The sequence below is a fragment of the Amphiprion ocellaris genome, chromosome 23 (genome assembly GCF_022539595.1).
Source record: "Amphiprion ocellaris isolate individual 3 ecotype Okinawa chromosome 23, ASM2253959v1, whole genome shotgun sequence".
Lineage (NCBI taxonomy): Eukaryota > Metazoa > Chordata > Actinopteri > Pomacentridae > Amphiprion > Amphiprion ocellaris.
Window position 1 is genome coordinate 56,152 of NC_072788.1, and position 14,777 is coordinate 70,928.

Sequence of the window (14,777 nt, forward strand, 5' to 3'; positions counted from 1 at the left end):
TACAATATTCCACTTTTTATTGGTCGATGAACAAGAATTAAAGAAGAGCAGAGTTTTAACCCTTTCAGACCCACAACTGTCCTCCAGGACATATACTGACTAGCGTCTTTTTGTCAAAACGACAAAAACGAGGCGCAATCACAAAAACTTGACGCAAAACAACAAAAACGACAAAAACAAGACGTAAAACAACAAAAGCGAGACGCAAAATGACAAAAACAAGATGCAAAACAACACAAACGAGACACAAAATGACAAAATCAAGACACAAAATGACAAAATCAAGACAAAAAATGACAAAAACCAGATGCAAAATGACAAAAATGAGACACAAAATGACAAAAATGAGACAAAACGACAAAAACAAGACACAAAATTTGAAAAAACAAACAGAAAACAACAAACTAACTGTAACTCTCCAGGTTTCATATAGAGAAAAGATGATGGATCTGATGTGGTTTCAGATCTACCTCCAGTCAGAGATTAATATTTAATCGTAGCTTCGCTGGGCTCTAGAGGGTTCATATAATAATGACTGAATACAGACACATATTCAGATTAACGCACTGACCAACTACTGAAACACTGCAGCAGCAGGTATACTGAGAAAGCAGGCTCGTATTTTAATTAATAGTCAATTTGTTGTGATAAAAACTAATATCCAGAGTTGATGATAAGGAGTGAGGCCCCTGATGTAGTAATCTGTTCTTTTTCATTGTTTCACTCTAAAATTACACTTCTTCTACTGGCAAAAACATGATTTTATAGAAAAAAACATGTATATAAACAACTGAAAATGGTCAATATTTCTCGTTTTACAGATTTTTCCTGTTTTGTTCAATTACACATATCTAGTAAAAATCACATAAAAAATGCTTTAATTTATGAGTCAATTGGGCAAAACCAAGCTAAAAATGTTCAATAATATCACCATTTTTCCTGTAATAACTCAGATATGACTCTTGGTGCTTTGGCTGTAAGTCAGTAAATAAAGTTTTGAACAGCAGAGACCTCAGAGCAGCTTCTAGTGGAACATGAGGACATTTTCTGTCCGTTTAAAAGGTAAAACTAGAGTCCTGGCAGTGGATACACGACTATGAAGCCGGAGAAAGAGCCGGACAAACACAGACGCTGATGTAAACACAGACGACAGGATGTGGGACAACTATTCCTGGGAGTGGGAATGTGTGTGGCCCAACGGCATCATGGGAATAAAACTCTCGAACTGGACACAAACCCAGATTAGAAAAAGCGTCTTTTAGTGTTTTTCCAAACAGAGAGCAGCTTGGCAGGAGGACGAACACTTGACCAGAGGGAGGAACGTGAGAAAGACAGAGGAATTAAAATAACTGTAAAAGTGGAAATGATCCTCTGACTGCACGGTAAATATTTCCACTAAACGCCTCCTGTCTGACCTGCAGAGTTTCACTAAACAAGCTGCTGGTTGCCCTCAAATCACCATTTCCATCCACCAGGCTTTTATTGTGAAGCAACGACAAGATGCAGTGCTTCCTGTTAGCAGCAGCTCAGGAGAAACTTCTACATGATACTGGAGCAAACGAGCAATTTAAGTTTCACCGGGGGATGTTTTGATGTTACAAAATGACAAAAAAAAATTGAAACAACCAAAACAAGACAGAAAATGACATAAAAATTTACAAAATGACAAAAAAGGGACAAAAAAAAACCAAAGACAGTTAATGATCAAAAAAATCAGACAAAATGACAAAAAATGGGACAAAAACAACCAGAATAACACAGAAAATGATCAAAAAAATTAGACAAAATGACAAAAAAGGGTCAAAAACAACCAAAATAACACAGAAAATGATTTTAAAAAATGCTATAAAATGACAAAAAATGAGACAAAAACAACCAAAAACAATACAAAATGACAAAAAAGGAGAAAAACAACCAAAAACGTCACCAAAAGACAAAAAATGTGACAAAAACAACCAAAAAAATAAATGATTAAAAAATTGTTATAAAACGACAAAAAACTGACAAAAACAACCAAAAACATTAGAAAATGACAAAAAAGGGGACAAAAACAACCAAAACAAACAGAAAATGACTAAAAACATTACAAAATGACAAGAAATGAGACAAAAACAACCAAAAACATTATAAAATTACCAACTCTCCCCGTGGGTAGGGGATCTGGGGGTGGGAATGTGTGTGGCCCAACAGCATCATGGGAATAAAACTCTCTAGCTGAACACAAACCCAGATTAGAAAAAGTGTCTTTTAGTGTTTTTTCTTGGCAGGAGGACGAACACTTGACCAGAGGGAGGAATTAAAATAAATGGAAATGGATCTGCAGGGACTGAGATGTTGGAGCTGGATGACCTCTGCACAGATAGCAGCAGCCTTTAATCTGAAAAGCAGATGGACAGGAAGGACAGGAATCTTGTGCCGTCCATCGACCTCTCTAGAAGAGGGAGAAATTCATTTGGCTAATCTGTGTTTTTGTTCTCTTTCATCCAAATAAAGCTTGGGCTGAGGAGGAACAGCAGAAGTAAACTGAGTTTGGCCGAGCTGCGTTCTTTCAACCTTCATGCCAGGAAATCCACTTTGAAAGGAGCTGAAAGGAAGAGTTCTCTCAGGAAGTTAGCGTCGCTCGACTTTGGACTACAAACTTTTCCTAATTTGTCTAATTATTTAGGAGGATCTCATCAAGCCAAAGCCTCAAAGAGAGACTCAACAACCTAGTTTAGCTTCAAGACGAGTTAAAAACGCAGGAAAACTAAAACAAGCGGTACACGAAGATTTAAACATATCTGACAGATGATTTTAGAGGAGAAAACTGTCTGAAAATTCCTACATTTCACTACCTAATGGTGGAAATGAATAAATACCCCAAGAAAAGGAAATGTGGATTAATCTGCAGTCAATTAATGATTATCTATAAAAATGATATAAAATCAATAAAAATAATCATTTATGGAACATAAAATGATTTAAATCTAATTATTTTACGACCTGGTCGGGTATTTCTGCTGATAAATTAATCAGTTAAATGTTGTATTTAATTTCCTGTTATCTGACTAATTAAAACATTAAAATATTAACCACATCCAAACAGTCCAGGTAACTGTTGGGCATTTTGGCTCAAATAAATAAATAAAAAGAGAAAATAGTTAACTGTACATCCAGTTTTTAATTAACTGTGCTGTGAAGCAACACCTGCATTTCCATCTGAGATGCTTTAATTCTAGTTTTGGCTGAAGGTGCAATTTAAAGGGCAGCAGCTAATTATTATTATTATTATTATTATTATTATTATTATTATTATTATTATTATTATTATTATTATTACTATTATTATTATTATTATTATTATTATTATTATTATTATTATTATTATTATTATTATTATTATTATTATTACTACTGTCTGATTTATGTTCTTTTCTTGTAAATCTGTTGAACCAATAAAATGTCACTAAATTGTTAAAAATCTCAAATTCCAGCAGCTCAATGAGGCATCTTGTTTTGACCAACTGTCTAAAAGTGAAAAGATCTCACATTAAGGGGAATATAAGAGATAAAATCAGACGTTCCTCACATAATATTTGGCTTTTCTACTTAACAAGTGACTGAAACAATTCAATCAATCACAGCAATCAGTGGTAATTATGATTTAGTGATTAATAAATAATGATTTTCCTCTGTGTGGATCTGAAAACCAGCCACCAGATGATGAGAGAACAGAGAACCAACCTGGATATTTCCTGGGATAAAACAGAGAACTAACTGGGATATTTCCTGGGATAAGACAGAGAACTAACTGGGATATTTCCTGGGATAAAACAGAGCGCTAACTGGGATATTTCCTGGGATAAAACAGAGAACTAACCGGTATATTTCCTGGGATAAGACAGAGAACTAACTGGGATATTTCCTGGGATAAAACAGAGAACTAACTGGGATATTTCCTGGGATAAGACAGAGAACTAACTGGGATATTTCCTGGGATAAAACAGAGAGCTAACTGGGATATTTCCTGGGATAAAACAGAGAACTAACTGGGATATTTCCTGGGATAAGACAGAGAACTAACTGGGATATTTCCTGGGATAAAACAGAGAACTAACTGGGATATTTCCTGGGATAAAACAGAGAACTAACTGGGATATTTCCTGGGATAAGACAGAGAACTAACTGGGATATTTCCTGGGATAAAACAGAGACCTAACTGCGATATTTCCTGGGATAAAACAGAGAGCTAACTGGGATATTTCCTGGGATAAAACAGAGAGCTAACTGGGATATTTCCTGGGATAAAACAGAGAGCTAACCGGTATATTTCCTGGGATAAAACAGAGAGCTAACCGGGATATTTCCTGGGATAAAACAGAGAGCTAACCGGGATATTTCCTGGGATAAAACAGAGAGCTAACTGGGATATTTCCTGGGATAAAACAGAAAACTAACTGGGATATTTTCTGGGATAAAACAGAGAACTAACCAGGATATTTCCTGGGATAAAACAGAAAACTAACCAGGATATTTCCAGGACGTGGAGGGATAAATAACCGGGATATTTCCTGGATGTGGAGGGCTAAATAACCGGGATATTTCCTGGATGTGGAGGGCTAAATAACCGGGATATTTCCTGGATGTGGAGGGCTAAATAACTGTGATATTTCCTGGATGTGGAGGGCTAAATAACTGGGATATTTCCAGGGATAAAACAGAGAGCTAACCGGGATATTTCCTGGGATAAAACAGAGAGCTAACTGGGATATTTCCTGGGATAAAACAGAGAGCTAACTGGGATATTTCCTGGGATAAAACAGAGAACTAACTGGGATATTTCCTGGGATAAGACAGAGAACTAACTGGGATATTTCCTGGGATAAAACAGAGAGCTAACTGCGATATTTCCTGGGATAAAACAGAGAGCTAACTGGGATATTTCCTGGGATAAAACAGAGAGCTAACTGGGATATTTCCTGGGATAAAACAGAGAGCTAACCGGTATATTTCCTGGGATAAAACAGAGAGCTAACCGGGATATTTCCTGGGATAAAACAGAGAGCTAACCGGGATATTTCCTGGGATAAAACAGAGAGCTAACTGGGATATTTCCTGGGATAAAACAGAAAACTAACTGGGATATTTCCTGGGATAAAACAGAGAACTAACCAGGATATTTCCTGGGATAAAACAGAAAACTAACCAGGATATTTCCAGGACGTGGAGGGATAAATAACCGGGATATTTCCTGGATGTGGAGGGCTAAATAACCGGGATATTTCCTGGATGTGGAGGGCTAAATAACCGGGATATTTCCTGGATGTGGAGGGCTAAATAACTGTGATATTTCCTGGATGTGGAGGGCTAAATAACTGGGATATTTCCAGGGATAAAACAGAGAGCTAACCGGGATATTTCCTGGGATAAAACAGAGAGCTAACTGGGATATTTCCTGGGATAAAACAGAGAGCTAACTGGGATATTTCCTGGGATAAAACAGAGAACTAACTGGGATATTTCCTGGGATAAAACAGAGAACTAACTGGGATATTTCCTGGGATAAAACAGAGAGCTAACTGGGATATTTCCAGGCATAAAACAGAGAACTAACCAGGATATTTCCTGGGATAAGACAGAAAACTAACCAGGATATTTCCAGGACGTGGAGGGATAAATAACCGGGATATTTCCTGGATGTGGAGGGCTAAATAACCGGGATATTTCCTGGATGTGGAGGGCTAAATAACCGGGATATTTCCTGGATGTGGAGGGCTAAATAACCGGGATATTTCCAGGACGTGGAGGGATAAATAACCGGGATATTTCCTGGATGTGGAGGGCTAAATAACCGGGATATTTCCTGGATGTGGAGGGCTAAATAACCAGGATATTTCCAGGATGTGGAGGGTTAAATAACTGGGATATTTCCTGGATGTGGAGGGCTAAATAACTGGGATATTTCCTGGATGTGGAGGGCTAAATAACTGGGATATTTCCTGGATGTGGAGGGCTAAATAACTGGGATATTTCCAGGCATAAAACAGAGAACTAACCAGGATATTTCCTGGGATAAAACAGAAAACTAACCAGGATATTTCCAGGACGTGGAGGGATAAATAACCAGGATATTTCCTGGATGTGGAGGGCTAAATAACCGGGATATTTCCTGGATGTGGAGGGCTAAATGACCGGGATATTTCCTGGATGTGGAGGGCTAAATAACCGGGATATTTCCTGGATATGGAGGGCTAAATAACCGGGATATTTCCAGGACGTGGAGGGATAAATAACCGGGATATTTCCAGGATGTGGAGGGCTAAATAACCGGGATATTTCCTGGATGTGGAGGGCTAAATAACCGGGATATTTCCAGGATGTGGAGGGCTAAATAACCGGGATATTTCCTGGATGTGGAGGGCTAAATAACCGGGATATTTCCTGGATGTGGAGGGCTAAATAACTGGGATATTTCCAGGATGTGGAGGGCTAAATAACCGGGATATTTCCTGGATGTGGAGGGATAAATAACCGGGATATTTCCTGGATGTAGAGGGCTACCGATAGGTCTGTATGTGAGCTGGAGGAGGTGCGATGTGTCGTCCTCGGGTCTGTTTTACGACCTTTCACAGCCTAAACGTGCTAAAGGTCAGCTGTTATTAATAGCGGGCCCTCAGGACGACGTAACGCCGTGTTTCTATGCAAATGATGGCCAGCGTGAAGCTTGCATGTCACACCTTTCTGCTCTAAATGCCACGTTTCCTCCCGTTAGTGTCGATGCCGGGTCGTCCTCACGGGGCTCTGGGCGCGTTTGGAAACACGACCCCTCGCTCCCTTCACTGGCTTCTACACAAAAACACTGATTATTCTGTTAATTCACCTCTATTCTGCTTTTCTGCACATCAGAAGGACTGTATCATCTGCTTTATGATCCTTTGATTGCACGGTAAACACTTGACCAGGTGACGTTTTGATGTTACAAAATGACAAAAAAAGGAAAAAAAACTACTAAAACAAAACAGAAAATGACCAAAAAATTTTTTTTAAATGTCTAAAAATGGGACAAAAACAACCAAAAACATTATAAAACCAGAAACACACACAAAACACCACAAACACAAACACAATGACCTTGCTCTGAGTACAGGCATGTGTTATGCATGTGTACGTTATATACGGATACTGAATCATGTGACCTAAATATGTAGCGGGTGGCGGGAATTGATGGGATTCAGAAACACCCCCACAATTTAATCAGTTGTTCCTTGGATCATTTCTGATGGATAAGTCCTGATAAGTCCTCAGTGGTGGATTTGTAGTAGGATCACAGTCATGTGATCATGTAGTGTTCACTTGTCATGGTTACAGTGACGCCGTGCTGCTATCTGGCAATGATACAGAAATCTTTAACAAATCTGTGGATCCAGACTATAAGCTGCATCACTGCCAGAATCTAATCACCTGGTCCTTGAGTCATTTCTGACCTTCCCTGAAAATTTCATCCAAATCTGTTAGTCTGTTTTAGAGGAATGTTGCTGACGGACAGACGGATGGATGGACGGACGCTGATTGTCACATAACTCCACCACTAGGACTGCAACAACAAATCGATAAAAATCGATTATTAAAAGCGTTGGCAATAAATTTCGTTATAGATGCGTTGTGTCGCGTGATTCATGCGTCACTTGCCATGTCGTGGAGCGTCTACTCCACCTGCAGAGCTTTGTTAATGCTGGCTGACTGAAATAAAGTTTTGGGTTTTTTTAATCAATGCTGGCTGATGGAAATAAAGTGTGTGTGTGAGATACTTTTTATTTCACTTTAATCAGTTTAAGCAGGGTTTGAATATAATTTATAAATAAATGTAACTTGCACACAATGGTAATTTAAAGATTGAGCCTCAAGTTTAAATTTTCTGACAAAGTCTGAGTGAAGACGCTGGTCTGTGTTGGAGTGAGGCAGGATGAACTGCATTTAGACCAAACAGGGGTTAAAGTAGCTTCTTACATCTCAATTTATGTAATGAAGCATTTTTTATGGTGCTTGTACGCATATGTGTATGTGTGTGTGTGTGTGTGTGTGTGTGTTTTGTGTTTTGCTCTTTGGACTACTTACATGCCTTAACCTAATACTGCAAATAAAACCAGATAACTACTGAGTTGCTGTAAATTGTGCTATAATACACACTCATACTATCTTTCTCATTTCATGAACAGCAAACAATGACAGGCTTCATGATGAGAAAGACATCATGTCCACCACAGCAAGCATCTGTCCTGACTGAGAGCATCCTCAACATGATGGTCACTGACATGAGGCCTGTGTCGACGGTTGAAGACAAAGGCTTCACTACAATGACCTTTTTTGCCCAGTCAGTCCAAATCTTCCATTTCTGAATAAAGTGGCAGAAATTAAAAATGTGTTTTTTTTTTTTAATCCGATTCATCGATTAATCGAAAAAAATAATTGACCGATTCATCGATTATTAAATTAATCGTTAGTTGCAGCTCTATCCACCATGTTCCTTGGTCTAGTAAAAACTGTTGATAAATTCCTGTTTCTAACTGGGTCAGTTCATGGAGAATCTATCAGTCCAAACCTCCTCAGAACCAGAGGATCCTTTATCTGCAGGAACTTTAGTTTCTTTAATGGGACATGGAAAGTTTTACCTTCATTCTATGAATATTTTCAGGTCATTCTCCTCTGATTGCACTAATTATGTGTAATCTCAGGGTCAACACTCGTCTTTTCTACGAGACAGAAAATGATGCTGAAGGACTTTTCAGGATCATTTAATTTATTTCTAGTGTCAACATCAGTGAATTTAAAAGCATCTTTGAAGGACCTGGAACTGAAATGTTCACAGAATGAAGGTAAAATTAGTTGCAGATAAAGTATCATCTGATCTGAGGAGGTCTGGCTTAAACTCCTCTGGAATGACCCAGTTAGCTCCAATAAACCCAGTAAACCCTGTGGATGGATGTTCTCCTGGAGGACTCTCCATCATCTGAGGACGACAGGAATTCAGGACAATTCTACAAACTAGAAGCAGTAAAATGTCACCTCGTCCCGCTCTCCTGCCTCCTCTGAAGGAACAACAAATGCAGCGTAATGCAGAACGGATACAGCGTGGATCACTGTGGATGTGCTGTGGATGCAGCGTGGATGTGTTGTGGATGCAGCGTGAATCACAGTGGATGTGCTGTGGATCACAGTGGATGCAGCGTGGATGCGCTGTGGATGCAGCGTGGTTACAGCGTGGATATGCTGTGGATGCAGCGTGGTTGCAGCGTGGATGCAGCGTGGATGTGCTGTGGATGCAGCGTGGATGTGCTGTGGATGCAGCGTGGATGCGCTGTGGATGCGCTGTGGTTACAGCATGGATGCAGCGTGGATATGCTGTGGATGCGCTGTGGTTGCAGCGTGGATGCAGCGTGGATGTGCTGTGGATGCAGCGTGGATGCGCTGTGGATGCGCTGTGGTTGCAGCGTGGATGCAGCATGGATGTGCTGTGGATGCAGCGTGGATGCGCTGTGGATGCGCTGTGGTTAGAGCGTGGATGTGCTGTGGATGCAGCGTGGATGCAGTGTGGATGCAGCGTGGATATGCTGTGGATGCGCTGTGGTTGCAGCGTGGATGCAGCGTGGATATGCTGTGGATGCGCTGTGGTTGCAGCGTGGATGTGCTGTGGATGCAGCGTGGATGCGCTGTGGATACGCTGTGGTTACAGCGTGGATGCAGCGTGGATACGCTGTGGTTACAGCGTGGATGCAGCGTGGATGTGCTGTGGCTGCAGCGTGGATGCGCTGTGGTTGCAGCGTGGATGTGCTGTGGCTGCAGCGTGGATGCGCTGTGGTTGCAGCGTGGATGCAGCATGGATGTGCTGTGGATGCAGCGTGGATGTGCTGTGGATGCGCTGTGGTTACAGCGTGGATGCAGCGTGGATGCGCTGTGGTTAGAGCGTGGATGCAGCGTGGATGTGCTGTGGATGCAGCGTGGATGCAGCGTGGATGTGCTGTGGATGCAGCGTGGATGCAGCGTGGATGTGCTGTGGATGCAGCGTGGATGCAGCGTGGATATGCTGTGGATGCGCTGTGGTTGCAGCGTGGATGTGCTTGCACCAAGTTTCACATAATTTCAATAAATACATGCATCATTTTTAAAATTTTTGAAATAAATATTACATCTTTTATGCCCAAATTACCAAATTATGCTCTTTTTATAACTACTGACACATCATGAACTAAAGGAGGATTTTCACATCAGATTCTACTGATGTTAGAGCCTCAACAGTTGGAGAAATGTCAACCAAAGACTAGATTTTAGTAGAAATATGGATCCATCCATAGATATACACTTACAGGAACTTTATGGAGACACAATTATGTATTTTTGCCATTTCCAAGGTCCAATAATAATTAATTACTGACATTTTAGGCCATTTTCACTAATTTTAGGCACATTTTAAATAATTTCTGGCAATTTTAACCCATTTTCCACACATGTTCCATCATTTTGGACAAATATTGAGAGACTCTGAACAAGTTTCAAGACATTTTGGATGTATTTGTGAGCAATTTTTGGTCACAATACCACCCTCATATGAAAATTCTGCATTTTTTCCATTTTCAAAGGTCAATAATTAAATATTTCTCCCATTACATCATTTAAATCTCCTGGTAACCAAGTTTTATGGCTTTGGGAGTTAAATTTTTGCAGATATTGGACCCTTAAAATAGCTTCAAAGCTGAGAGATTCTCCAGTTAATTAAAAAAAAGAGAATTTGCCGGTTGCAAAAAACACATGAAATTCTGAAAATTTAATAATCTAAATGTTTTACAGAACATAGTTTGAGGCCCAAATTGACAAATTTGTGAAGGCTGAACACAATCAGAGACACTTTTCTGTCTATTCACTAAAATATAAATCTAAGTAACAGTTGTCTTATTAGCATATTATTATTTGTCGTTAATTTTATCGATTCACAGAATGCTGGTTTTGCTATTTTGTCTGTAAACATGAATTAAATGTCCCAAAAGTGCAAAAGTGTCTGAAAAATCTCCAAAAATATGAATAAAAACATCAAAAACGACTAATTGCAGCATCACAGCTGCAGACAGGAAGAGACTAAACAAACTGGTAAAGAAAGCCAGCTCTGTCCTGGTCTTGATCCTGTGGAGGTGGTGGGAGACAGGAGGATGATGACAAAGCTGTTGTCTATCATGGAGGACACCTCCCAGCCCCTGCAGGACACAGTATCATCACTGGAAGCTCCTTCAGTGACAGACTGCTTCACCCGCGGTGTGTAAAGGAGAGATACTGCAGGGCCTTCCTTCCTGCTGCAGTCACACTTTACAATCAACCTGCTCCCAGTAGCTCAGTTCACCCACCTACAAACTGTGCAATTAAAATGTACATAATGATACTGTGCAATTTCATAGAAACTCTGCTATAAATATTGTATTTTTTCTTCTAGACGAAGAAAATATTTATATCTATTCACTGTGTGCAATGTGTGCTGCTCTCTTTTTTATTCAAACTGTTCTATTTGCTGCTGCTGTTACACTGTAAATTTCCCCGCTGTGGGATCAACAAAGGTTTAATCTATCTATATCTAATTAGTTTATGAAAATGTAAAAAAAAAAAAAAAAAAAAAGTGAAATCACTAAATATCCCCAAATTATTAACAAAAGACAAGGAAAATTAATGAATTCTGAAAAATACTTTACATACATTAAAACTAATCAGCATTTTATAACATTTATGAGAAAAACAAATGTTCAAAAAATGTGTGAAAAATATTTATTTTATAAAAAATAATTAAATGTCAAATAATGTCCTCAAAATGTTGGTTTTGCTCAAAAATGCAAGAAAGTGTCTGAAAAATCTCCAAAAGCATGAATAAAACTGTTAAGAAATTTGCAAAAATGTCCCAAAAACGTTAAAAAAATAAATTATTGATAAATTGTGAAAGCAAGTGACGTGTCCAAAAAATATTTTAAAATGCAAGAAAATTGAAATAAATTTTGAAAAACACTTTTAAAAAATACACTAAAACTAAACAGTATTCATACATTCTTGAAAAAATAAAAAAAAGCCCCAAAATTGTCTGAAAACTTTTTAAAAGAGGATAAAATGGCCAAAACTAAACAAACTATTGACTGAATGTTGGTCCTTCCATCGAGGTGTAAACATGAATTAAATGTCCCAGAAGAAAGAAGAGAAAGTGTCTGAAAAATCTCCAAAAATATGAATAAAATCATCAAAAACTAGTTACAACTTATAGAAAATGTCTAAAAAATATTGGTAAATTATTAATATAATGTGAAAAACAAAGTCTGTTTTATTTAGAATGCGAGAAAATTAAAACTTATTTTGAAAAATACTCCAAAACACAACAATAATAAATTACTTTAATATGTAATTTCTTAATAATAAAATGAGTCTAAAGCTTTCCAGAACATTCTAGAAATCCAGTTGTCATGTAGTCCTCCACAGATCCATGCAGACTGAGGTGGTTTATCTGTCTGATGAAGGTTCACTACATCATAAATAAATATAATTTAGTAAATAAAACCATCTGCAGGAGTCCAGTGTAAACTTTAGGAGACACTCGTCCATCTCAGGACTCATTAAATAGATGTAAGAAGACTTCATGTGTCTCAAAAAGGACCAGAAGGATGCCTCAGACTGATATCCCGAACCCTGACTTCCATACTGTTGGGCTAAAATAACCAGAGAATAAAAATGGAAGCAAACTGAAAAAGAAACTGAGCTGGCTCTAGTCATAACTTCCTCTGACTGAACAGGATCCATGGTTGGACATTCTGGCATCGAGTCCTTTAAAGCATCCTCGGTGCACAAACACAGAGGAGGGAGGATTACTGTTCCAGATCTAATGCTGCTGAAATATCACGGATGGCTTCAGTTATTACTTTACTAATTCTATTTCTAGCTACAGTCTGAGATGGATGTCTGATTAACAGCAAATATGGCATTAAAATATGTCAGTATGTCAATAATACACATTTTAGGAGACACTGGCACAACCTGGAGTGAAACAAAATGCTTTGTTTCATATTTATAAATAAAAATGCTATGATTCAGTTTCCTTATAGTGTATTTAAAAATTTGAAAAATTAAAAAAATATTTCAAATCTGAATAGTGGAATCAGAACTTATTTGATATCAAGGAAAAATTACACATGAATGCAGAAGTTACAAAAAAAATATCAGTTTCATTTTTTTATTATTTTCTATCATATATATATATATATATATATATATATATATATATATATATATATATATATATATATATAAAAATAAAAATAAAAAACTTTTGAGAATTTTTTGCTATTTTTTTTTTATATTTGGGTTTTATATATATAAACCCAAATATATAATTGAAAAAGTAGAAAAAATACAAAAAGCGAAAAAATAAGCATCAGAAGAAGACTAAGTGATAAAAGTGAAGCTACAATGATTTGTTAGAGGACATTTGTGACTGAATCTGCAGATATTGTAGATCTAACAGCACAGACAGTCTGAAAACACTCCAGTCTTTAACTGAGACCACCAAGCTGCTGCTCAACATTTAGCACAACAATTGACAACAAAATGCTATTTAAAGCGTTTCTTTCTGTATTCCTAACGAGGCAGAGGACAACAAGGAGAATCCAGGACCCATGGAGGACTCAGAGGAAACAACATGAACCAGTGTCTCTGGACATTTCATTTCACCGTCCACAGCGTCCAAATAAACTGTCAACCTCAACAACTGATAAACTCTGTGTGTGAGTGTGTGCGCGCGCGTGTGTGTGTGTGCGATAATATTTGTCCTGTGTTATTGGAGCTCTGAGGACACACACTCCTCTATAAACATCCAGCTGTGAATTATTCAACAAATAAACACAACTCACACACACTCTCAGACTAAACACATATTTGGATGTAAAGACGGATAAATGTTTGATTCTACACACACACACACACACACACACACACACACACACACACACACACACTTTTTATGTGCATTATGATCATGTCTTTAAAAATTCCATAATTATTTATTATGGAAACAATCACTTATTAATAAAAAATTACTGGATATCACTAAAATGTTAACTATGATACAAAAAGTCCCAGAATTATACATTGACCTGTCCAGAATGACCTGAAAATGATCCATACTTATGGAAAATTAGTCCAGAATCACCTGAAAATGATCCATACTTATGGAAAATTACTCCAGAATCACCTGAAAATTATCCATATTTATGGAAAATTAGTCCAGAATCACCTGAAAATGATCCATACTTATGGAAAATTACTCCAGAATCACCTGAAAATTATCCATATTTATGGAAAATTACTCCAGAATCACCTGAAAATGATCCATACTTATGGAAAATTACTCCAGAATCACCTGAAAATTATCCATATTTATGGAAAATTAGTCCAGAATCACCTGAAAATGATCCATACTTATGGAAAATTACTTCAGAATGACCTGAAAATTATCAATATTTATGGAAAATTAGTCCAGAATGACCTGAAAATGATCCATACTTATGGAAAATTACTCCAGAATCACCTGAAAATTATCCATATTTATGGAAAATTAGTCCAGAATGACCTGAAAATGATCCATACTTATGGAAAATTACTCCAGAATCACCTGAAAATTATCCATATTTATGGAAAATTAGTCCAGAATGACCTGAAAATGATCCATACTTGTGGAAAATTACTCCAGAATCACCTGAAAATTATCCATATTTATGGAAAATTAG